We start from the raw sequence: 23,192 nt of genomic DNA on the forward strand, positions 1-23,192 counted from the left end.
AATGAGGGAAGTGGACAGACGCGTTGTCTCAAAACTAAGCAGGAAGAGAGTTGCGTTCCTTGCAAAGTGAGCCCCAAAGCACGGGGGGGGGGGGAGAAGAGAACAGCCCTGCAGATCTCCACAGAGAAAGGCAGAGAACCAAGTGGAACCAGCAAGCACCGTGAAGGTCAACCTGATGGGTGGGGCCTTCTCCAGGAGTATAGTCATAATTGGCAATAGAGATCCAGTCGCCACGGGAACATAGGGGACGTGCCACACCCAGAGGGTGCAGTTGTCAGGCGGGGAGGCCAGCCATCTGTGAGAGACCCGTCCTGCCGTCCTGCCCCTGCCGTGTGGTGCAGTGATGACTCCAGGTGGAAGCTTGAGGGGCTTGGGGACAGGGTGGGGGTGGGGAAGAAGCAGAAAAACAGCCTTTCTCCGAGGTGTGCGGGATGTGCCGGATGGCCCAGCACCAGAGCGGGGACCAGGATGGAGACGCTCAGTGGGCGATGGGGAAGCCCGTCCTGATATTCCAAGCGGGCACCCTGTGGTTTCTGGGGAGCTAGAGCCCAGAAAGCAACGTGGGCTCCCGGCTTTCTATGAGAGACTGCTTCCAGGTTCTGACAAAGTTGGGTTTGGCCCCTGTATCCACCGGCTTGTGTGACGGGTGTCCTTCGTATACTTCCTGGCCCCAGTCAAAATTGGCTTGAAATATGCACGATGAAGGAAGAAAATCTGGGCTTAAAATGGAATTATCAATTACAACAATATTTAGTGTCTCTGGCCTCCGTGTACCAGCATTATTAATCACTTTGAATGCCTTAATTTTACTTAATCCTGAACAATGGCTTTATGAAGATGGCACTTTTTTTTTTTTTTATCTTTCTATTACAGCCGAGGTCACGGAATCTGAGAGGTTAAATTACTTTCCCAAGATCACTTTTCGAAGAGCTGTTAAGAGGCTGGGGTTCATTCATTCACTCTCTGATGCCATCGGTGCTGACCGAGCAGTCACGGTGTCCTGGGTAACAGGGTGGCTGTGAGGAGGAAGGTGGACCCTGGGCTTCCGGTCCGGAAGGGGAGCCAGGTGTCAAACTACCAAGCACACTCAGTGTGTAAAGCTACAAAATGTGATGGATCTCACAAGAGAATAAAATAAAGGACTGAGTTCAGAAGCCCTCTTTGGGCAGTGGCACATGAGCCAGACGCATGGGTAGGGATCATGGACAAGGAGAAAAGGGAGATGTTCGTCCCAGGGAGACAGAGCGAGTGGGAAGGGGAACGTTGGGACATGAGATAACCCAGGCTGGCAGTCAGGGGAGCGATGATCCCCGTTCCGGTGATCTGAGCTGGTGGTGACCACACCTGGCTTCATTCTGGCCCCGAGGAACTGAGTTGTGTGCTTGCCGTGGGCTCAGATGTCCCCTTCAACGTGTGGGGCAGGATGCTTCCTCCGTCGGTACATTCAAGAATTACAAATGTTCTTAACACTTGGTCAGATAAACATGCTTTATTCTCAAGGTCTCAAAAAACACACGTATGGAAAGCATACAAAGTTATGATTCTTCGAAAACGGAACTGGGCCCAGTATAAAAAGGGCCACATTTAATCATCACTGGGCCTGCACAGGTGTCCGGAGATCTTCGGTAGGATGGAAACATAATGACATATGGAACTCACAGGTCGTACATATTCTATGCGTGCCTGTCGTGAAATTTATTCTTCTTTCATTTTGCCTAGATCTCTAATTTATTGCAGTAATTGAAGTTTTACATAATTTATGCACTAGTGACCATATGCCAAATGAAGTAACCTTTCTTAAAGAACTGCCCTACTTAGTTTTACTTATGTTCACCCTGGAGAAGCTTTACTCTCCTAAGGTAGTCACCTCTGGGACTGCCAATAAATGTCATAGAGTTTGATCCATTCAGAAATTGACTTTCAGGGGACGTCAGGGTAGCTGAGGTAATGGCGGCCACCTAACCCCGTCTGTCAAGACACTGTACGGATCGGAAGTAAAGCAAGTGAAACCAGAGACCATAATTAGGAAAAGAGGATATGACAATCTTCAAAACACCCGTAGTGGATGACACCCTTTGGAGGGAGAGTTCTCTCTGGAGCTTGCATGGAAAGCCTTTGGGGGAGAGTTTGAGGTCGTGGAAAACTTCCCAGAAGTGAGAAAAGGTACTGCTTTGAGTAAAAGTCTTTACCACAGAGTGAGCTAAAATCACCCTGAGAATCTCAAGAAAGAAATTACCCAGGGAGGGTTCTAGAAGATGGAGCACTGTAGGGGAGAAGCTGAGGAATGGGTTGGAGGGTTAGGAAGGCTCCCTCCAGGGCGGGGAGGGGGGCCCTTTGGAGATTTGGGGGTGAAAGGAAGGCAGCGTGGGCCCAGGGGAATCCCAGGACCCTGCACAACAGGGACAGTCCCGTGACAGGACCCTCTGTCCCCTCCCCCACCCTGAGCTGCTCTGCAAAGGAGACCCGGACCAGACTCTCGACCACCGCGGTGGAGACTGCATCACAAAATGCTTACACACAGGCAATCACAAATTGCAGACCCACTCTCGGAAGAACACAGAAAATGAAAACCGAAACGTTTCAGGCACTCCCAGTTTCCTCCCTTCAAGAAAAGAAAAAAAAAAAAGGCAACAGAAAAGTATAATGCAAATACTCCAAACTCCATTAAATATCCTCAAAAACATGTTGCAAGATTTTTTTAATGCATCAAAACTTCAAACAATAAAAACAAAAATGGATAAGCTAAGGGAAGAAGGGGAAAAATCATTGAAGGAGAGGAAGAGAAGAAAAATACAGAAGCGTCTCAGAGACAAAGAGCCAATTTACACGGTAACAAGGAGTAAATTCAAATGAAAATGATAAGAGATATTGGACGCAGAACGAACACAAAGGAAATAAAATGAAATGGAAGGTAACAGGTGTCAGACAGCAAGTGGCTGAAGGACACAGCAGGTGCAGCTGGAGAAGGCGAACCAGGGGAGGGGGCGAGATTAGCCCGCGCACGCTCAATGGAAGAAGACAGCCCGGAAATGGAGACGATGAGTCATACACTGAGCCGATCTACCAGGTACCAGGTGTAATTGACCCAGAATGATCCTCGTGGAGACATCGCCTGATAAAAGTATTAGATATTGAAGATTGAAATGTCCCTAGGGCTTTGAAGCAGAGAAATCAAACACCTTCCAAGGGTGTTGGTGTCAGACCTCTCAAAAGCAACACAGAAGCGAAACGATACAAATAATGGCAATAGCAGTATTCATAATAATAAAGCCCTATTTTCAGAAAAATCAAGGAGAAAAAGAACGAGCGAACCGAGGATTTTGTAAATAGCCAAGCTGTCATTCCACAATAAAGGCTATAGAAAAGCAAGCTTTAAATTTCTAGCACTGGGGACTCCTCTAGCCCCTCGCCCTGTTCAGCCATGGGCCAGGGGACAGGCCGTGTCCAGGTAGCAGAGGGCAGAGCAGGGGCCGGGCTTGTCTTGAGCCATCAGGGGAGCCCTGCTGGGGCTCACCCAGACGTGGGGAAGTTTGCAACGTGTCAATATTCTGTGTCCTGGCACTTCTCTTTGGATTGGATGTTAACGCCTTCTACCCATGTTGCTGTCTGTTCCTATTGTCATGATTAGTAGTAGCTTTGAAAAAAAAAATGTAAATAGTAGCCCTTTGTCTAGCATATAGATTAAAATGTGTATCTGTCTTCTTTGTAAACTTCACGCTTTATTTATGGCTTTCAGAACCGGGACTGCAGCTACCTGCGTGTATCTTCTTTGATTTTCGAGTCTCTTCCCCACGGTGCATTCAAAACATTTCCCTATTTCCCTGCCCATCAAATATGTTCTTTTTCTGGATAATATTCTTTTTCACCTTCATTTCCTAATGTGCCAGGACACTGTTTTAGAGTATGATGGGTGAGGATATAGTCTTTGGTTCGTCACAGAAATAACCAGTTTGATCAGAAATAGCTCCTAGACGACCTCCCCCCTCCCTCATCAGAAGCACCGATTAATGTATACTTAAGATGTTTGTATAAAATGAGGCCTCGCTCAGGATTGTCTGTGTTTTTAATTGATTTCTCCTTTTTTTTTTCTTTTGGTTACCAATACCACACTGTTTTATATATTATGTCCGTATTACTGTCACTGTTTCTTATGAAAATAATGAATGTACCTGCTGCAGACAGTGTAGAAAACGCAGGAACCGATGGAGAACAAAGGAGCCACCTCTAAACCCGACATCGAGACACAGTCCTGTCTGTGCTGCTCATTTATGGTATTTCAGCCATTCCCCACATGTATTTTATTTCATTAGGTACACCTTTCCACTATAGTACATCAGATTGATGTATATGTGGCCGGCACCCCGTCCCCCGCCCCCTCTGGCCCCGCAGACCTCCGGGCTTGGACGGGTCCCCTGGTGGACCTTCCGCGGCGCAGTGTCCCTGCTGGCTGACTCTGTGTTTCACCCACAAGCGTTCTGTCCCGGGGACGTTTCTGCTGCATGGTCTCTGGCGTCTCTCTAGGCCGTGTCTTCGACAGGGGGAAATGTTCCTCGCTTAGATTGACTTTGGTCGGTGCACACGCTGGGTCCGTTCTAAAGTCGTCTCTCACCTAATAGAGGGGCCAACTTCTACACCCACTCACGCTTCCAAGCTAGAGAAGAATTGCAAAACAAGGTAAACAGCTTCACCGTACAAAAATTTCAAGAAAATATGAAGTGTCCTCAGGGACAAGGGCATCACAGTAGGCATCACGTGTAGTTGCGTACTGGGAAAAGGATGGGAACGCCTATAGAAACACCTCTGTGGACAGACGCGTCTTCCCGTCGGGAGGGGGCCTAGCTTCAAAAAGGTCAGGAAGCTCACTGGCTTCCAGTCTTGGGCAATAAAAGGGATACAATGATCACAAGCCTAGCAAACTCCCACAGTAATTTTTGCATAGATGTATAGCGACATAGGGATTGAAATGCAATTATTTCGTATTTATTGTGGAAGAAGATAGTTCATTTGATGTGTCAAGGACTGCCTCCAGAGAGAGGGAGAGAGCACTTACGGAAATGGATCAACTTTTGCAATGAGCCTACATGGCTGAAGAATTAAACAGGTTATTCCTATAGCTACCATGTGCCCAATCACAGTGAATTTAAAACCATCTCAAAAGGAATCCTACTGGGAGTGTTTAGGTCCACAATTACAGTAAATGAAGATTCAGAATTAGCAAAAGCATTTCACTTAATTAGAAGCATTAAATAAGTACTAGCAAATGTACAGTACTGTGTCTACTAAAATGAGGAGAAGAGCTGACCCTGAAAAACATTTTATTTATTTGCTGTTTTATTTGTTTACTTTTCTTATGTTTAGGAAACTGTTAAAAAACAGCTTCCAACTAAACCTAAAAGAGAAGATGCAAATAAGGATAGCAAATACTCTTGTCTTATACACACGCGCGCGCACACACACACACACACGCACACACAAATACACACAGATATACAGTTACATAGATATATCTACATCTGTATATATTCTATTTCTAGCTAGCTAGCTATTGTCTATTAAATACCCAGAGATCGATACCTGCAGGTATTAAAGGAAAAAGATGGCTTTTACAGATGACGTTACAGACTTCCTCTTCTATTTCTTCCTTTTGACATGAGTTTCAAATTATTATTTACTAATAATATTTACTAATAATAATATGTACTAATAATATTATTTACTAATAATGATGATTTTCAGTATCAATCAGGATTACACGAATCGAGCTCAGTAAAGGGCTGACAGAATCCCTCACCAAATTTCCAGAAAGAAAGAGTACGGAGAAGGCTGGAAAGAGAAAGGAGGGAGAGAGCGACCCGGAGGAAGACCTCCCACGGAGGCTTCCAGAGCCGCTGGGAAGAGCTCCGCCCCCCGCCCCCCAGCTCTGCACCTGCTACCATGCAGTGGTAGGCTTGCGTCTTGAGCATTTGAACGGAGATTTCTGACTGAAGGGGGTAGTTGAGACACATCTTTGTTTCAAAGACAAATATGTGAATATTTCTAACACTCTATCACTGTGTTTTGTGATCTCAGCAGATCTGCTAAGAGAACCCAAATCGGCTCCATCACGGGCCCAGTATCTTCAACAGCATCAGCCATCTGGAGTGTGATCAAAGATCCTTGACTCAAATTGCTTTGGTCTCTCATTATTTTATCTAGATTATTTTCAATTTGTTATATGTATTTCCAATCTCTCTCTTTCTCTGTCTCTGAGAATGTGAAGAGAATCAGAAATTGTATGTGCATACAATTATTCAAAAATAAGAACTTCCGTTCTCTATTCAAATACGTGTTAGCTGTTTTCCTTACCTTCAAGAATATATAGGCTATTGAAGTTTTACTTCGTGGTAAGAATTGCAAATGTGAGGGTGGCTGTGGAAATCATTTTTCCCATAATGCCGGTGACCATGTCTTCCAAGGCAAAAAGCAAAACACTTCAATTGAGTCACAGCCTGACAATTGGGACCAAATACTCTGAGCCCAGTGAGCAAGCTATGGCTCTCGAGCCAAATCTAGCTCGCTGCCTATTTCTGTAAATAAAGCTTTATTGGAACACAGCCTTGCTCACTCATTGGCACAGGGTCGATGGCTGCTTTCACTCTGACATCATGATTGAGTAGTTGCGACAGAGACTATATGACCCGCCAAACCTAAAATAGTTGGTATCCGGCCCTTTACGGAAGAAATGTGCCCATTCTCGCTCTTGAGTCTGGGCCATTGCGAGCACCGAGGGGCAGGGGATTTCGTCCAAGAATAAGCAGTTCTCCCTCAAGCATAACAACCTCGACAGTAAACCGGCCGCCGGTGACCGAGGCCCCACCTGGACCTAGAGATGTTGTTGCGTACTTTCCAGACACTGTCATGTCCATCCCACTGCAAACTCCGGAAGTGGGCAAGCCTGTTAGACCCTATTTACACGGGAAAATAAGGCCGAGGAAAGGTTGACCACTGGTCCTGGATGCCCAACCCGTTGCCTAAGACTTGGGTCTTAGAAACTGGGCCACGGTCCAGCCGGGTCTTCGTGCGTGTTTATTCTCCCATTCTTTGAAATACGGAAGAGACCAAAAATCACGCTGCTGGATAAAACCCACAATCTTGATTTTGAGAAGAGGAAAGTTAAGATTTAAATTTTCTTCTTCTTGGGCCACATGCAAATGAAAACGGGGTCCTTTGCTTCGAAGTGTGCCGCGGGGAGCTTCTGTGGCCGAGAGGTCTGTTGAGTTCTCGCTAAGCATGTGAGAGGAGTACCCAAATCATTACATTTATGTGTTTTTAATGGCTTGTCTGGGCTGTGTTTTGTCCATAGCTAGTGACTGAGTTGAGCGCTAGCCAAGTTGTTTAGGATTCACACAGCTCCGTTTCAACATCATAATGTGACAGTACCTGGGGCTTCTGCCGTTCGCGCAGGGTATATTTCTGAGTCTAACAGCACATCAGCATAGCCATCGGCTGGCTGGGTGAGTGTCCGACCATCCTCGTGCCGGAACTGAGTGCCACCGAGGTCCAGGGCCACCCCTGCAGGTGGAGGATGAGGGGAGGGGTGGGGATGCGGACTCAATGCTTCATTTTACATGAAAAGACCGCTTCTGATGGGGCCCTTCAATGGGCGTGAAGTGAATTCGGAGGCCATCAACCCTGCTGCTGCTTGTAGTTTCTGATGAAAGCCCTTTGGTGCCATTGCTGAGGCCAGTAAGGTCTGTAACTGGCTATTATTTTTGTTGTTGTTAACAGAGCCCAAACGTAGCCAGTTGTGTGCTTGGAGAGGGCACCCTTTGGCGCAGAGAACTACAACTGAATCGGCCCTTAGGTGGAAGCACCAAGGCATTCAAAACACTTGCCATTTGTTAGAAAACACCCTGGTACGTCACAAATACCCGTCAACGATTCCTTCTTTCAACAGCCCTGGGATCTTCATCCAGTGTCATCAGCCATGACTTTGCTGCCCTCGACCTTTCAAAATTCAGGTCAATTTTCATGGAAATCTAAAAACCAAGCTTCACTTAAGTTCAAAATGTAAATGGCCTCGTTTGCCTTTTAATTTTTTTTTTAACGTTTATTCATTTTTGAGAGACAGAGAGAGACAGAGCATGAGCGGGGAAGGGGCAGAGAGAGAGGGAGACACAGAATCCGAAGCAGCTCCAGGCTCTGAGCTGTCAGCCCAGAGCCCGACGCGGGGCTCGAACCCACAGACCGTGAGATCATGACCTGAGCTGAAGTTGGCCGCTTAACCGACTGAGCCACCCAGGCGCCCCTCATTTACCTTTTAAAAAGAGGTGGTAAGAAAATATGACACATTTGGAAAAATAACTGTAAGTTAAAATGGATATTCTGGGGGACACCTGGGTGGCGCAGTCGGTTAAGCGTCCGACTTCAGCCAGGTCACGATCTCGTGGTCCGTGAGTTCGAGCCCCGCGTCGGACTCTGGGCTGATGGCTCGGAGCCTGGAGCCTGTTTCCGATTCTGTGTCTCCCTCTCTCTCTCCCCCGTTCATGCTCTGTCTCTCTCTGTCCCAAAAATAAATAAAAAAACGTTGAAAAAAAATTAAAAAAAATGGATATTCTGGATTTTAGTATTGAGATAAATGTAGATTTTTACTAAGCACACACATATATTTGATTTCTTCAATAGGCACATGTATATTTGAAATTTCTTTTTTTTTTAATATTTATTTATTCCTGAGGGAGAGGGAGACAGAGCATGAGCAGGGAAGGGTGAGAGAGAGGGAGACACAGAATCCGAAGTAGGCTCCAGGCTCTGAGCTGTCAGCACAGAGCCTGACGCGGGGCTCAAACCCATGAACCGTGAGATCATGATCAGAGCTGAAGCTGGATGCTCAACCGACTGAGCCACCCAGATGTTCCATGCAATTTCAATGTCGACAATACATCCATGAATTTCTGACCTTTCTGAAGAAAGACCAGTTGTTTTGAGTGAGCATAGGCTGTAATGCTACAGAAATCGCATAGAGGAAGGTAGGAGACATGTGGTTATTCCTCGTGGATGGAATCTTTTGTGCAATTTGCACTTATTCCATCACCTGTAATGACTTGTCCGCCTCCCGTCAGACCTGCCAGAGGAGCAAGGTAAACCAGAGAGCGTTCCTTGGGTTGGGGCTTGACTGACTCCAGAAGCCCGGCAGCTCCGGATCAAGTGCAATTGCAGAAAGGCCCTCGTTTTCAACACTGGGGCCTGGGGCTCTAGTGCGAATCATTTTTAGGAAAGGAAGAAAGGATTGCAAGTTGCACATGTGTGATACACATCAGCTCCCAGGGTCCCCCACACAGAGGGAGACAAGTTCTCCGGCTCGTAAACACACACAGTAGTTCTGAGGGAGAACACTGACAGCTTTGGGAAACAGTCTAGATCGTCCTTGACTTACGATGGGGCTGCGTCCTGCTAAACCCCTTGTAAGTTAAAAATATCATCAGTCAAAAATGCACTTGCTCTGCCTAACCTACCAAGCACCCCAGATTAGCCTGGCCTCCCTTAAACCTGCTCAGAACTCCTGCCAATAGCCTCCAGGTGAGCAAAATGGTCTACCACGACACCTGAATATCTCAACGTACTGAGTATCCCTCATTTCGCTCACATTTCAATATGCATTGAAAACTGTACTGGCAGTGAAAAATACATGGGTGTGTGGGTACAGATGGTTGTCAGTGTCTTGGTTGGTGACCCTCGAGATCACTGGCTGACCGGGACCTGCGGCCATCCAGCATCTCGGGAGAGGATCAACGTCGTTCTACTGTATCGCTTTCGCATCCGCTGAAGAATCATAAGCTGAACCATGGTAGCTGGGGACTGTCTGTATTGGCTCCTATATTCCAAAAAGCCACTGATAGAACTGTCATTGGCGAGATACAGTGAGTCTTGTCTATTGCTATTACAAATAAGTATTGTTATGTATAAAGCTCTGCCGCTCTGTTTGAGAATTGCTTCATTTTCCCCTTGACTTGATATAGTCCAATATAAAGAAAAAGGAGCTGTATTTTTACAAGATTTTTAAAATAATCATTCAAGAGAAGATGGTTTGTGGTTTCTTTGCAGTATTTATATTTATATATTATTTATATTTATATTCTTTGCTCTGTATTTGTGTGTGTGTGTGTGTGTGTGTGTGTGTGCTGAGCAATAGACCTAATGTTAATGCTTTAGCTCTGTTATTATTTTTAGAACTTTTTTTAAATTTTAAGAAAGGGTTATTCTGTTTGAAGCCCACCATCAACCTGGAATGGTCTCAACATAATCTCATGCCTCTGAAATGGGAAAAAAGTTATATATTCTTTTTTTTACTTTTCTGCCATTGGCAAAGAACAGTTTTACACCAGCTTAGGTATTTTTAGTGCTTTTGCAAACCAGTATCCGCATGACAAGCACATGGCTGGGGAAGACCTACAAAATACTACTTGCTAGTCTCGGTGGCCAAGACAGGCTTTCCTGGATACATTTCACACACGAAAGGAAACTTAACACGCTAGAAACACACATATTTAAATCAGGAAAATTTTGTTACCTGGTATTTTGTTTTCTGAAACATTCTTCATAGGGTTGACCTCGGAAGGCGGTCTTGAATAGCTTCTCTGGCTAATTCCTTCTCCTTCTCCTCCTCCTCCTCTTCCTCCTCCTCCTCCTCCTCTTCCTCCTCCTCCTCCTCCTCCTCCTCCTCCTTCTTCTTTCAATATCGCACCTTTGATCATCCAGACTCCTTACTCTCTGCCATTTTCAGATCCAAAAAGCTTTGGGCTACTGCTTGGCGGGCCCAGGTAGCTGGTGCCACACAGTGGCCCCATCACCCCCAGAGGCCAGGAGGGGCCCCCCCGGCTGCGTGTTCCCTCTCTTTCTGCTCCTGCCAGCAGGCCTGTGTGTTCTGACCTCTGCAGAAGGCTGCTTCTCTGCGCCCGACTTCCATGCAAGGCGGGTGTTCAGTAAGACCAGTCTCCGCACCTGCTGGGACCTGATCACAGAGGGGCCTGGCTGCACCCACATGTGCGGTTTGGAACCCTCTTCTCACAGAGCCAAGCCCCCAAAGGGCCCACAAGGCACCTGTGCCCGAGCGGGGACCCCGGGAGGCCACTAGATGGCAGTGCATCCCCCAGGATCCAGAGTGGCTGGGTCGCCAGGAAGAATGCTCCCACCTGGGAACCGGGTCAGTCCAGGAGGGGCCAGGCGCTCGGGTCCCCCAGAGCTGGCAGGTTCCTGCACATCCCAGGACTCTTCAAACTTCAGGAGTCCCCGGGGAAGCTGCCGGGTTTTGTCTTTTTTTCCAAATTTCGAACGCTTGAAGCCTGGACTGTAGTCGCCTAAAGCGAACAAAAATACAGTTCCTTTTGGGGATGGCTGTTTTAAATAATATTGGTCCCCTAGTCAAGAATAATCATGCTGCCTTCACGTGGAGGTCCACGATTTCTGCTTCACGGCCACCGCATATCCTGTACCCGGGGTCTGAAATCGTTAACGGCTTGTATATTTGTGTGGGGGCTTTTATGGTTAGATTTTTATTGGGAGGCTTTAGCTACTTATTCTCTTAATTTATTTCTGAAAAATACTTCTTTAGATAATTAAAACATTTTACTTACAATGATTTGAAGAACTTGTATGATATTCCGTACTATGTTTTTCTTCTGAAGCAGATTAGACAAATGGATAATATATCTATATATTCACATATTTGTCTTATATATTGTATATTTTATACGTGTATATATATATATAGAAATTTACTAATATTTTCTTGATCGCCTAATGAAAAACATCAGATTAATTTTAAAACCTGTTAGAAGCATTTCTATCTTATATTAGTAAAAATGTGCTAAATGTCTGTTTTTTTTTTTTTACTTCAATACTATTTTAGAAATTTAACCATCAAAAGCATCCTCAGTGTTCCATATTATTAAGTATATACCTTTGGTGATTTTTTAAAAGAGAATTGCTGAAGTTTCATCAATACCATACTTAGCTTCCAAATATTATCATTCTCATTATTGTATGAAAACTATGCAGTGCTTACATTCTCTACTAGTTTTCAAAATCATTAGGAAATTCAGTGGCTTCGTGGCTGTTTGTGTTTGATGATAGTATGGTAAACTGTGTAATAATAAGGTACCTCACAAAAGAGCAAATATAATACTGTGTGCAATTTGACTTTACGCAAAATATGAAGTTGTAAGAGTACCATGAATCGGACCTAGAATACTTTTATCATTGATAGAGTCTATTAAACTGTGCATTTTTTCCGCTTCATGCTGTCCAGGATTCACAAAAGGCTTTTGGTTCATGGCAACCATTGACTGGACGGCCGCCTAAGTGATTGGGTCTATTGGAGTTTCTCATTTGCACACTAGTGCCAGTTGGTGATAATCATTCCGACTCAACCACGTAAATCACTGAACATATATGTTATCTTCAATTGTTTATTTAAAGTATAAGATGATCTCATGGGTCTTATTTTTATAGCTACGAATGCGTGCAGCATAATCATGAGCCAAAGCATTGATCACGTGAATAACATTTCTTTCCTCAATTCCTCACTGTTAGGAGTGTTCCGTGCCTAAATTTCCCCCAAACAAAAGTAATCCTGTTTGGTTTTGCATCACGTGAAACAAAAAGTAGGTACATCTACGTCCGCATGCCAACGTGCGTTAACGAGAGCCTAGGCATTGCCCGTGTCTGGTTACGTATCTCTTGGGAGTCTCCTGGCTAAAATATGAAAGAATACAATTTTCTATTTCATATTGTGTCTTTTTCTTTTCTTTTCTTTTCTTTTTTCTTTTCTTGTTTTTAAACGTTTATTTATTTTTGAAAGAGAGAGAGAGAAAGAGAGAGACAGAGAGTCGGAGTACTAGAGGGGGAACGGCAGAGAAAGAGGGACACAGAATCCAAAGCAGGCTCCAGGCACCGAGCTGTCAGCCCAGAGCCCGATGTGGGGTTTGAACTCAAACTGTGAGATCATGACCTGAGCTGAAGTTGGATTCTTAACAGACTGAGCCACCCAGGCGCCCCATCATATTGTAAAAACAGAAATGCACTTTTCCAGATTTTTCTTAGGATGTTCCAATCAGTGCTTTCCTGAACTTTTGAATACTTTTAATCACTGCAACCAAATAGGTTGCTGCAGGAGTTTAACATATGGATATGCAGGTCTGCTGCAAAAATAATTTTTCTCAGACTTACAAGGCGGTCTCTGACCTTTCGATGGGAAGTACCCATTTTGGCTGACATGACACATACAAATTATCAACGCAGCGTGCGTGGCGGTGCGTGCTTCACAGGCCCTCGGACCCCAGACCCCAGACCCCAGCCTACTGCTGTGTGAGCCATCGGGTATGGCCCCCCTGCTGCCCCGGGTCCAGCCTGGTTTAGCAGCAGGGGAGGAGGGAGCACACGCAAGGCTCTGAAGAGCGAAGCTTAACCTTTGCTAACATTTCCTCCCACCACTGGGATTCTCCCCAAGCTCCCTTTGCGCGCTGATGCATGAGCGTCTGGGACGCAGCCCAGCTGTTATCTGGTCTTAGTGGAGACGGTCAGGACCTCGGCGGGGAGCCGCATGAACCCTGACGTTCCTCCTGCCCTTCACACCTCGGCCCCCGCTCCCCTCCACCTGCCAGGAGCGGTTGCAGAAACCTGTGGCGCGAGCTACGAAATCCGCCATCTGAGAATACGTGAAGGTGGCGTCATCTGTATCTGGCTGCGTGTCGCAGTTAGTCTGAAGTCCCCCAACGGTGGTGGCATTTGGACAGCCTACACCTGTACCAGGGGCGGCAGCCGCACTAAGGGTTTCGGTGGCGTCGATCATACCTACGTGCCTACGGCCAACGGAGGGGGCACGGACCTTGGGCTGGGGGTGCTGGGCTTCTCTCGACCCGGAGGCAAAAACACACTCACACAGAAACTGCTGATGTCCGGGCTTTCCGAACCGCCGGGTACCTCCCCGCCACAGACACAGGGATCGTTGACGCCGAACAATAAGCTGCACTGCTGAATATGATATTTCTCTTTCTTCTAATGACTCATTATCCTGGAACAATGAGGAGATGGGTAGACTCTAAGTGTATTAAAGACATAATTGCTTTTCTATTCACACAGAAGCGTGCTGTGTCCACACGGGGGAAAGTGACGAGTGGAGAGGAGAATTCGCGTGTCACTTTGTGCCCCAGCTTGCCAGAAACGCATACTTAGAGCCCTAATTGCTTTTAATTCCACCGGGCAGCTGATTATTTCTTTTGGCCGCAGCCTGCACTTTACTGTACGTCCTGCCCTACCTTTTCATCAGCAGTATTGCTATCAGGCACGTGTAATGGATAACATCTTGGTCCACACGGACACATTGATGTAAGTTCTTTGCAAAGGCTGATGAAAACAGCTTAAATCTGGCAAACGTAATGGACGTACTACACACTTACATACATGCAGACAGTCGTGTGCGGGTATCGTATGTACATGAAATTTACCAGAGGTGTGTATATACAATAATAGGTGTTATAGATAGTATATAATGCCTATAATATACAATACCTAAAAATAGATCTATAATAGCGTATAATACCTATATATTACCTATACCTATTTAATACCTACCTATATATATATATATATATAGAGAGAGAGAGAGAGAGAGGGTCCGGTAATGCTGAAGTTTAAATGAACACAAAAATGGGAGCTAGGTGGGTTATCGATGCTCATCAAATCAGAGTGAGCACTTACACACACTCACACACCTGCCCGCTAATCCCTCCTGAGCACATCGCCAGACAGCGGGGATTTCCTGGGCTTGCTAGTGTCCCAGGCCACCAGGCAAGCCGGGAGCAGCAGTGACACCCTCTGCGGACACAGATGTCACCCCCGTGTCACTGTTCTCCACGGTGGCAGAATTCTCAGAGACCGGCATGTGTCTCTTTGCTGGATTCAAACGCACTCCATCTGGTGTTTGAAAACAAGAGCCCTCGTTTGCAAAAGTGTCGGTTTTGCTTCTCAGTCCCTGAGAATGCCCTGCTTCAGATCCGTCTTTTCCCAAACTCTTACCCCACGTGTCCTTCTGTCCCCGTTGGCTGGGACAGCGCGTACCAGGCCCCTGCCTGCCTTGCGGGCCGTCACCGCGTGTGCCACATCGCTTCACAAGGTGTTTGAGTGGAACCGTGTCCCGTACTTCCGACGTGGCTTCTCCCAGCGCACCAGCGTTTCCGGGCCGCCCCGTGAAGCGTGGCCAGTCGCGGGTGCAGGTGCAAGGAGCACTTTGCACGCTTCCAGACGCTCCCGCGGGCGTCGTAAAATCTGGGTGTCTGTGGGTGGCTTTGAGAGAGCTCTTCTGAGGGCAGACTAGACAGGGTTAATCCCTCCAGCCCTCGTCTGAGAGGAGAGGCAGGCGTAAGAAAGATAACAGTTATACAGTGAAACATCGTCATATAATTACCGCATCTAATGTTTCCCAGAGTATAATGTTCAAGTTCAAGAATCTCAGCCAGGGGCCCATAAAACAATTCTTGCGTTTTATGTTTTTCTGCTTATGCTGTTTTATTTCACTCTTTTGGAAAAAAAATGTAAAAATAATTTACTGGAGTAATAATTAGCGCTTATAAAGCACTTGGTAACCTATGACAATGAGCAAATTTCCACTTAAACGTGATTCGAGTCCTCTGAACATTTTAGTCCCGGGGGAGACCGAGGGAAAGACCTCTCTCGTTGGCTGAAAGTTCCCTGAGGGCAAGAAATACATTCTGGTGAGATATGTGAACCTCGTGAAACCTAACAGAGCCATGGGATGGCGGGAGCCCCTGTGGCAAATGGCAGGGCCGCTGCCTGGTTACCAGGTACCAGGGGCTTCCAACCCAGGCAGCTGGACCCGCTGTCAGCGTGTCTCCAGGTAGCATGGCGACATCACGACATGAAAAGATGAACTGTCATCGGCGTCACCACGATGTGACGCGGCCTGAGCTCAGGTCTCTCTCCGACCTGTGATGCTGGCGGTGTTGGGGGTGACGGTGACCTTGACGGGGTGCTCATGAACCTGGCTGTGCCCCAGGGCCTCCCCCAAGCCCCGCCCTGAGGCTTCTGACCCGGTTCTCGAACCCTCCCCGTGAGGGAGCTGCTATCTACGCCCCACTGTGCGGGTGAGGAAATTGACACAGAGCAGAATCAAGGAGGTTGTCACATGTCACACAGCTGGAAAGTGGCGAATGGGGCGTCGGGATTGCAAATTCACTTTGGGCTGCAAGGACACCGTGTAGAGATGGGAAGATCCCCGAAGGCCACCTCTTTGCCGTCCACCGGGGGCATTCGGGGTGCGGACCTCCCTGAGGGGACGTCATGGGTGCTTAAATGGGCATGTCCACTCCAAGGTGCAAGGAGGCTGTCATCTTCTGCCTGAGCATCGTGACTCCTGTCTACTTTCTCCTTTCTTGGGGCGATCCCTGCCGAGGGCTGCCTCAGCCTCCGTGCGGTGGGTGTTGGGGGCTTGCCCAACCCCCTCACCACCCCCACCCCGGCTGAGCCTCACCTTGGTGTGGTCTCGGCTCCTTCGTCACTGTGTCAAGTGCGTGGTGAACTCCTCTGGTCTCCGGTCGCTTAATACCTCACTGCCATCCGGCTCCTAGCGGTCACCCCTTCAGCCCTTGGCAGAACCCCCTCCCCCACCCTGTGCACGTCGTCGCACACCTGTCACGGGAGGCCCTACGAGCATCACTGGGACACCCTGAGCTGAGGTCCTGCGGTCTTGCCCAGGGAAGTGAAAGCCGTGTTTCGACAAGCCGCTGTGCTCATTACGTGTGTCACATGTGCACGTGTGCACATACACGCACGTCCAAGCAGTTGGACATTTTGTAGTTAGTGCTTTCTCCCCCTGAGCACCTGACCTTAGGACGTTTTGGTCTGCATGCCGTGACCCTCCCGGGCGGTCGATCTCACACACACGTGAGGGCACGCACGGACATAGGTATCTACTAAAATTCAGCTTCTCTCCGACATGCAGTGTGGTTTTCCTGTGGGCACTTTGGGCGACGGTACCCTTATCTTCTTTCTGGTTCTAGATCCCCGTAGATGCTGACCCGATGGGAAGCTTTGCTCATGCGTTTCATTCTGGTTCCTGTTTTTCAAGTAAATCACGCTCGGATTTACTGGCTGTGGCTTTCCGCAATTTATGTCTTCTCTCCTCGTTTCTTTAATGTCCACGCTAGACTCTTAGAATGCAATGGGCTGTTTTTCCCCAGAGGCAGGTCCACGCTGGGCAGAAAGGCTAGACATTTATTGAGTCATAGCGGCAGCTATGGAAATCCTTACGGAGGCTGCCAGCGTTTCTGGTGCAGCCGTGGTGCTGGAAACTCCTAGGTCCCCGCTGCCTCGAAAGACGCCGGATCCGGAAAGTTGTCAGCCCTGTGCTGTGGCATTTTAGGCTTTTATATAATGTGATACAATTTCATCTCACCGGAGGCACCCCCTTGACATTTCTCCCTCGGATAAGCAATTGACCGTGAACTCTGCTTTCTGAGACGGCGTCAAGGCCGGTGGGAGCGGTGGGGGCGGGGGCGCTGGGCATCAGACGCCAACTTCCTGTTTTCCGCCCGACTCTGTAGGGTCCTCCTGGCCGTGAACCTCGGGGATGAGAACAGGGCCTCGTAGATATACTCAATAAATATTTGCAGAGATACATGAGAGATGCATTCTGTCTTATTTTGTATGCACAAAATAGCAACCATTTAACTGTTAACTCTGTTTTAATAGTGCCTGGAGATGAATTTAAGAAAAATACACTTCAAATGTAACATCACTGTCATACATAACGGATGATGATGGCGTTTCATTGGTGCAGAGACGTATTAGCGAAGTCAGGGCGAGCGAGCGCTGGAGAGGCTGGGCTCAGTCGGGATGTTTGCACACATTTATCCCCATACATATTTATGCGTCTGCAAACTGTGCCATGCTCTGGGGATAAGAGAGCCAGTTCTCTCCGTTGTAAAACGTTCCTTCATTTAAAATAGAAAGAGGAATTGGTGATGGCACACTAAGAAACTTACCCTTTACCTTCTGCTTCATTTAGAAGTCATAAAAGTTTTGTTCTATTTTAGTGTCAGGTGAGGTGACGAACATTATAAAAAATGTGCTATGACATCCTCTAAGCATTTTAACCGCATCATGGTTATGTGCCGATGTAGTACGTACATGTTTTGCGTGTACACACATACTATCCAGATATGGCGTACGTAAACGTAACTTACATATGCATATATGTAAATAGTGTTAATGTGTACGTGATGTAAGTAATGTTCATATATTACTGTGTAAATGATAAGTATCTGTAAATAATGCCAATCTATATGAGTTTGTGTAATGCGATCAGTGTCATTTAATTTACAACTTACCTTTGGCAAATAGTAAAAATAAAAACAATACATGTAGTGGAAAATTTTTGATAGAGTCTTAAAATCAGCCATCTAAAAAGTAATCAGAGAAAAACTCTGAAGACGGTAAAACGGACAGGGGTTGGGTTCAGGGGGATAAGTGGGGGGGCGGGGCGCAAAGAGGATTTCTAGGGCAGTGAAATTCCTGCGTGATGCCCTGATGGTGGACACGTGACGTCGCACATTTGTCCAGACTCAGAGAACGCGCGACAGCAAGAGTCCCCCGTGTGGACTCTGGGCGACTATGGTGTGCCGGTGTGGACTCATCCCCGGGAACAAATGCCCCACTCTGGTGGGGGTGTCGATACAGGGAGACGGCGCAGGAGCAGGGCCAGAGGGGCTTGTGGGAAATGCCCGTACTTGCCCTCAATTTTGTTGTGAACCTAAACTGCTTAACAAATAGAATCCATGGGCGCCTGGGTGGCTCAGTCCATTGAGCATCTGACCTCAGCTCAGGTCACGATCTCACGGTTCGTGAGTTCCAGGCCCGCGTCGGGCTCTGTGCTGACAGCTCAGAGCCTGGAGCCTGCTTCGGACTCTGTGTCTCCTTATTTCTCTGCCCCTCCCCCGCTCAGACACACACTTTCTCTCTCTCTCCCTCAAAATAAATAAATATTAAAAAAATAAAATAAATTCTTAAAAAAATTAATCTAGCTCTTTTTTAACTGTAGTTCTTCAGAGCTCAAAGAATGCAATTTAATGTCTATTTGGAATGTGCTTGAATCATAGAGTATGTTGCCCTTTCGACTGATCTGGGTTACCCTGGGACTTTCCAACACACTTTGGGCTCCATCAGTGATTATCAGAGGAGAGCAAAGCCCTCACAGGTAGCCCCGGTTGTAGGCAGATGACAGGAGCCCTTGTGAGGGTTTGCCACCGTACTGGGTACAGGCAGGTGGCTACGGTCACACAGAGCACCCTCTAGGTGAGACACGGTGGGACAGCTGGGGGTCGGGGGTCATGGGGAACAGCCCCACGCCCAGCAGCTGAAGACCCAAGTCTAAGATCCTAGTTGAGTGACAAAAGGGAAAAGTCATCTTCAGTCACCATTCTCCATGTTTGCTCTACCTTACCTGGAGTCTGTGACTTTACCAGTAGACAACCTGCCCAACAGGGACACCGGGATTGCTATGGTGCCCTTTTGCCTTGAGTGCTCAGTATCTTCCCCTGTGCAAAGGCAAGGGGAGACTACAGCACCTTTGCCTGTGTCCCTGTGGGTCCCAAAAGAGAAAAGCCAAGACTCTGAGGTCACATGCATGGACTCAGGGCACAGTGAACTGTAAGATCTGAGAGGAAAACACTTCCACGAAAAGACTTTGTTTTTCTTTTATTCTAAAGATGACACCAACTGAGGTCACTCACACCAATTTATGGGGTCCTCGATAAAGGACACAGAACAAACAAAACGCAAGAAAGAGCTGACTTTTAGAGCATCTGGGTGGCTCAGTGGATTCAGCGTCCGACTTCCGCTCAGGTCACCATCTCATGTTTCTTGAATTTGAGCCCCACGTCGGGCTCTGTGCTGAAAGCTCAGAGCCTGGAGCTGCTTCAGATTGTGTGTCTCCCTCTCTCTCTGTCCTTCCTGCACTCACGTCCTCTGTCTCTTTCTCAAAATAAATAAATAAACATTAAGGAAAGAAAGAAAGAAGGAAAGAAGGAAAGAAAGAAAGAAAGAAAGAAAGAAAGAAAGAAAGAAAGAAAGAAAAGGAAAGAAAGAGAAAGGAAGAGAAAGAGAGAGAGAGAAAGAAAGAAGGAAGGAAGAAAGAAAGAGAAAAAAGGAAGGAAGGAAGGAAGGAAGGAAGGAAGGAAGGAAGGAAGGGCAGAGTTTTACTCCAGGTGCCGCTGGTGTGTGAGGACGTTCGGGGGGCTTCCAGGATTTCGGAGTTGCTCCCTTGATGGAAATGAAACCGTCTTCAGGAAGCCTTGGTGAGGCACATGCTTCACGGGCACCTATGACCCAGCCCACACCTTGGAGGGTCGGTCACGCCAGCCATTTTATTCCTTGTAATGACGCCGGATGACCCGGTATCTTGTAAAATGAAATTGAAATCTGCAGTGAGGCAGTGCTCGTGCTATTAAGATGATTTTTCCCGTGTAATGGAGTGCTGCCAGTCCAACCATTTGTGAATTGCAATTAAAATCTGAAGCCGGCAGCACTTTTGCAATTAAAACTGGCATTTTTGTAAAAAAAAAATTCTGCACCAATCTAGATAATTGGATAGGAACTAAAATGCCCATTTATTACGCATATGGACATGTATGAGGAAATAATTTGAAATTTATTATTCAAGATATTCTCTTTTTAACGAGGAATATGCTAAGTTCTATGGCAAAACAAATTGTTTTCATATTCCATGTGAGTGAACCCACTCGAGAGCATCGATATTACGTCTTTACTCACTAGTGATTTTCTTCCGGATCTGTACAGGCTTCTCCTTGACTCTTTGTTTTAACGGTAAATTGGGGCTGTCCGGACCTTCACATGCACGTAAGAAAGGACCAGAATCTCTTGTGGGGCATCAGTCGCGTGGGAGTTTTGATTTGCCAAGTGAACTACAGTTTCTCAACCAGTTTGTGGCGCAGGTAGAATTCAGTTCTGCTTGTGCCTACTCTCAACAAACCCGAGAACCGTCCTCATTACGTGAACGTATTTGGAAGTATAGTTCTCAGGGTGTTTTTGCAGGAAGTCAATGATGTGACCAAGAAACAATGAGAACGTTCCAGGTGACGATCCTTCTGCCTGGTGAGGCCAGCTCTCCAGTCCACAGGAGGCCTTGTGGGAGGAGCAGCTGTTGGTAATTGTCCCTGGATGGTGATGAATTGTGGGGTTCAGTTTCCTGATTGATCTATTTGAGAGGATTCAGAAAACTCCGCTTAAGTCGAAGCTTCAAATTCACCTGCCCACAGTGGCACACGTGGTCTGTGCGTTCAATATTCGTGCAAAATTTCTGTAGAAATGGGCTTTAAGCTGAATTTTTATGGTCGTTTCCTGCCATGAGACTCTCTCTGCAGGTACAGTCACACTGATTTATGACTTTATGTCTAGTATTGGGAAAGGAAATGCAGGACCGGGAACGGAGACTAACCCCAGGCAAAACCGCTTTGCTCCTTTTCCGCCACTGGTCTCGGTGCGAGCGCCGACTTGGAACTTTCTCGCGCGCTGAACGCTCCGTCTTAAGACACGGGCCTTGGCACGCTGGCTTCTACAAGTCAGTCCCTTGGCTCAGTCTTTGCGTCCCTGCTCCTCATTCTTCGTTAAAACAGCTCCCCCTTAAGCTTTGCGCCGGCCTCACAGTCGCGTGCTTCGGCGGGTCCCAAGGTCTCCTCCCGAGACCCGGTAGCAAGTGCAGGTGCCTGGGCGACCACCCCCCTCGTGGGGAAGATGCTTGCCTTTTTCAGACGTTTCCAGAAAGGGAAAAGGATTAAAAAATAGACGTTTTCAAATAACCCCACGCGAAGCTGCCTGGACCGCCGAGTTTGCAGGGGGGTCTGTCGGCGAGGGGGTGACTGGGCCCGAAGGGGGGGTAAGTGAGAAGGTGGGCGGGAAGGTAACCAGAGCCAAGGGCGCTGCCCCGGAGAAAGCAAAGCCGAGTCCACAGAGGCAGGACCGTCTGCGGCCAGTGACTGTGGGGCCCCGCGCGAGGGCGCCGGCGGCAGAGGGGCGTCGGGGCTGAGAAGGCCCTCGCGGGCTCCCTGGCCCGGAGCGGCTGCAAGGTGCCCGCCAACGCGGCGCTTCCCTCCGGGGACAGGTGCAGGGGCGGGTGGCCCAGCGCCCCCCCCACCCCCGGCTCGGAGGCCCGGGAGCACCCCGCCCGCGCTGCCACCGTTTTCGCAGTGCAACACTCACTCACCCCACTTATCTTATCTCGCTCCGAATTTACAGAATTAGAAATACAAGGCATAATGGCGAGAACGCTAATTCCCTGATTTACTGAATCTGCACATTCACGTTGAAATAAAGGGTTTAGTTCCCAGCTCCCCGTTCCATCATTTCTGCCTGGGTTACCGCGGACACTTGTCCGGGTTTCTCTTTTTATGCAGACGTGATTCACCACCATGGTCCGCGCCCTTTTAAAGCGCACGATTCAGCATGTTTAGTGTATTCCCACGGTTGTGCGACCATCACAGACCGATTTCAAAAGGTTTCATCAGCCCCCCAACTAGACGCGTCCCCCTTAGCAGCCCCTCCCTACGCCCTCGCAGCGGGCTCTCTGTCCCCGTGGCCTGGCGGAGTGGGGACAACTCATCCATGCGGAGTCCTGAATGATTTTCGTGGCATTTCTGGGGCGCCTCTATTTTTTCCGGGACATCCGTTTGATTTTCCAGACGATCGTTTCCTTTTCCACGTGTTCACCTCCCTTTCTTTATCAATGGAGCCAAAGTGGCTACTTCTGCTGGCTGGTTTGGGGTCTGTCCAGAGCCGTTGCTCCCAGGAGTCCCTCCCCCAGCTGGCTGGGGTTGCTCGGCCAGACTGTCTCATCTGCGTGTAACACATTCCACTGAAATTGGGGTCCCACTCACTCCGGAAATCCGAGCAGCAGGACGGCCTGCCTGTAGGCAGAGGTGCGGAGCCTGGCCCGCCGGACTCCAGGGGCTGCGCGGCTTCCCTTGTGCAGCCGGACGCCAAGGCTCTGCACAAAACCCCCTCGACTAGTTAGGGTCTGCCCACCTCCTGATAGGAAGAGACTACTTACCCAGGAGTAAATTTCCATCCTAACACCCTGTTTGTAAAGATGTAAAATTTCGGAGATGGATGGGATATGAAGTAGA

General features: G+C 47.8%; 1 long non-coding RNA gene across 1 annotated transcript; it reads left to right on the forward strand.

Moving 5' to 3' along the window:
* Window positions 1-239: 239 nt before the first annotated feature.
* Window positions 240-6,235, forward strand: LOC123381348. Its single transcript, XR_006588244.1, has 3 exons — window positions 240-353; window positions 5,737-5,942; window positions 6,070-6,235. It is a non-coding gene; the product is annotated as an uncharacterized LOC123381348 (long non-coding RNA).
* The last annotated feature ends 16,957 nt before the right edge of the window (window positions 6,236-23,192 follow it).

Source organism: Felis catus, chromosome D3 (genome assembly GCF_018350175.1).
Source record: "Felis catus isolate Fca126 chromosome D3, F.catus_Fca126_mat1.0, whole genome shotgun sequence".
NCBI classification, from domain to species: Eukaryota; Metazoa; Chordata; class Mammalia; order Carnivora; family Felidae; genus Felis; species Felis catus.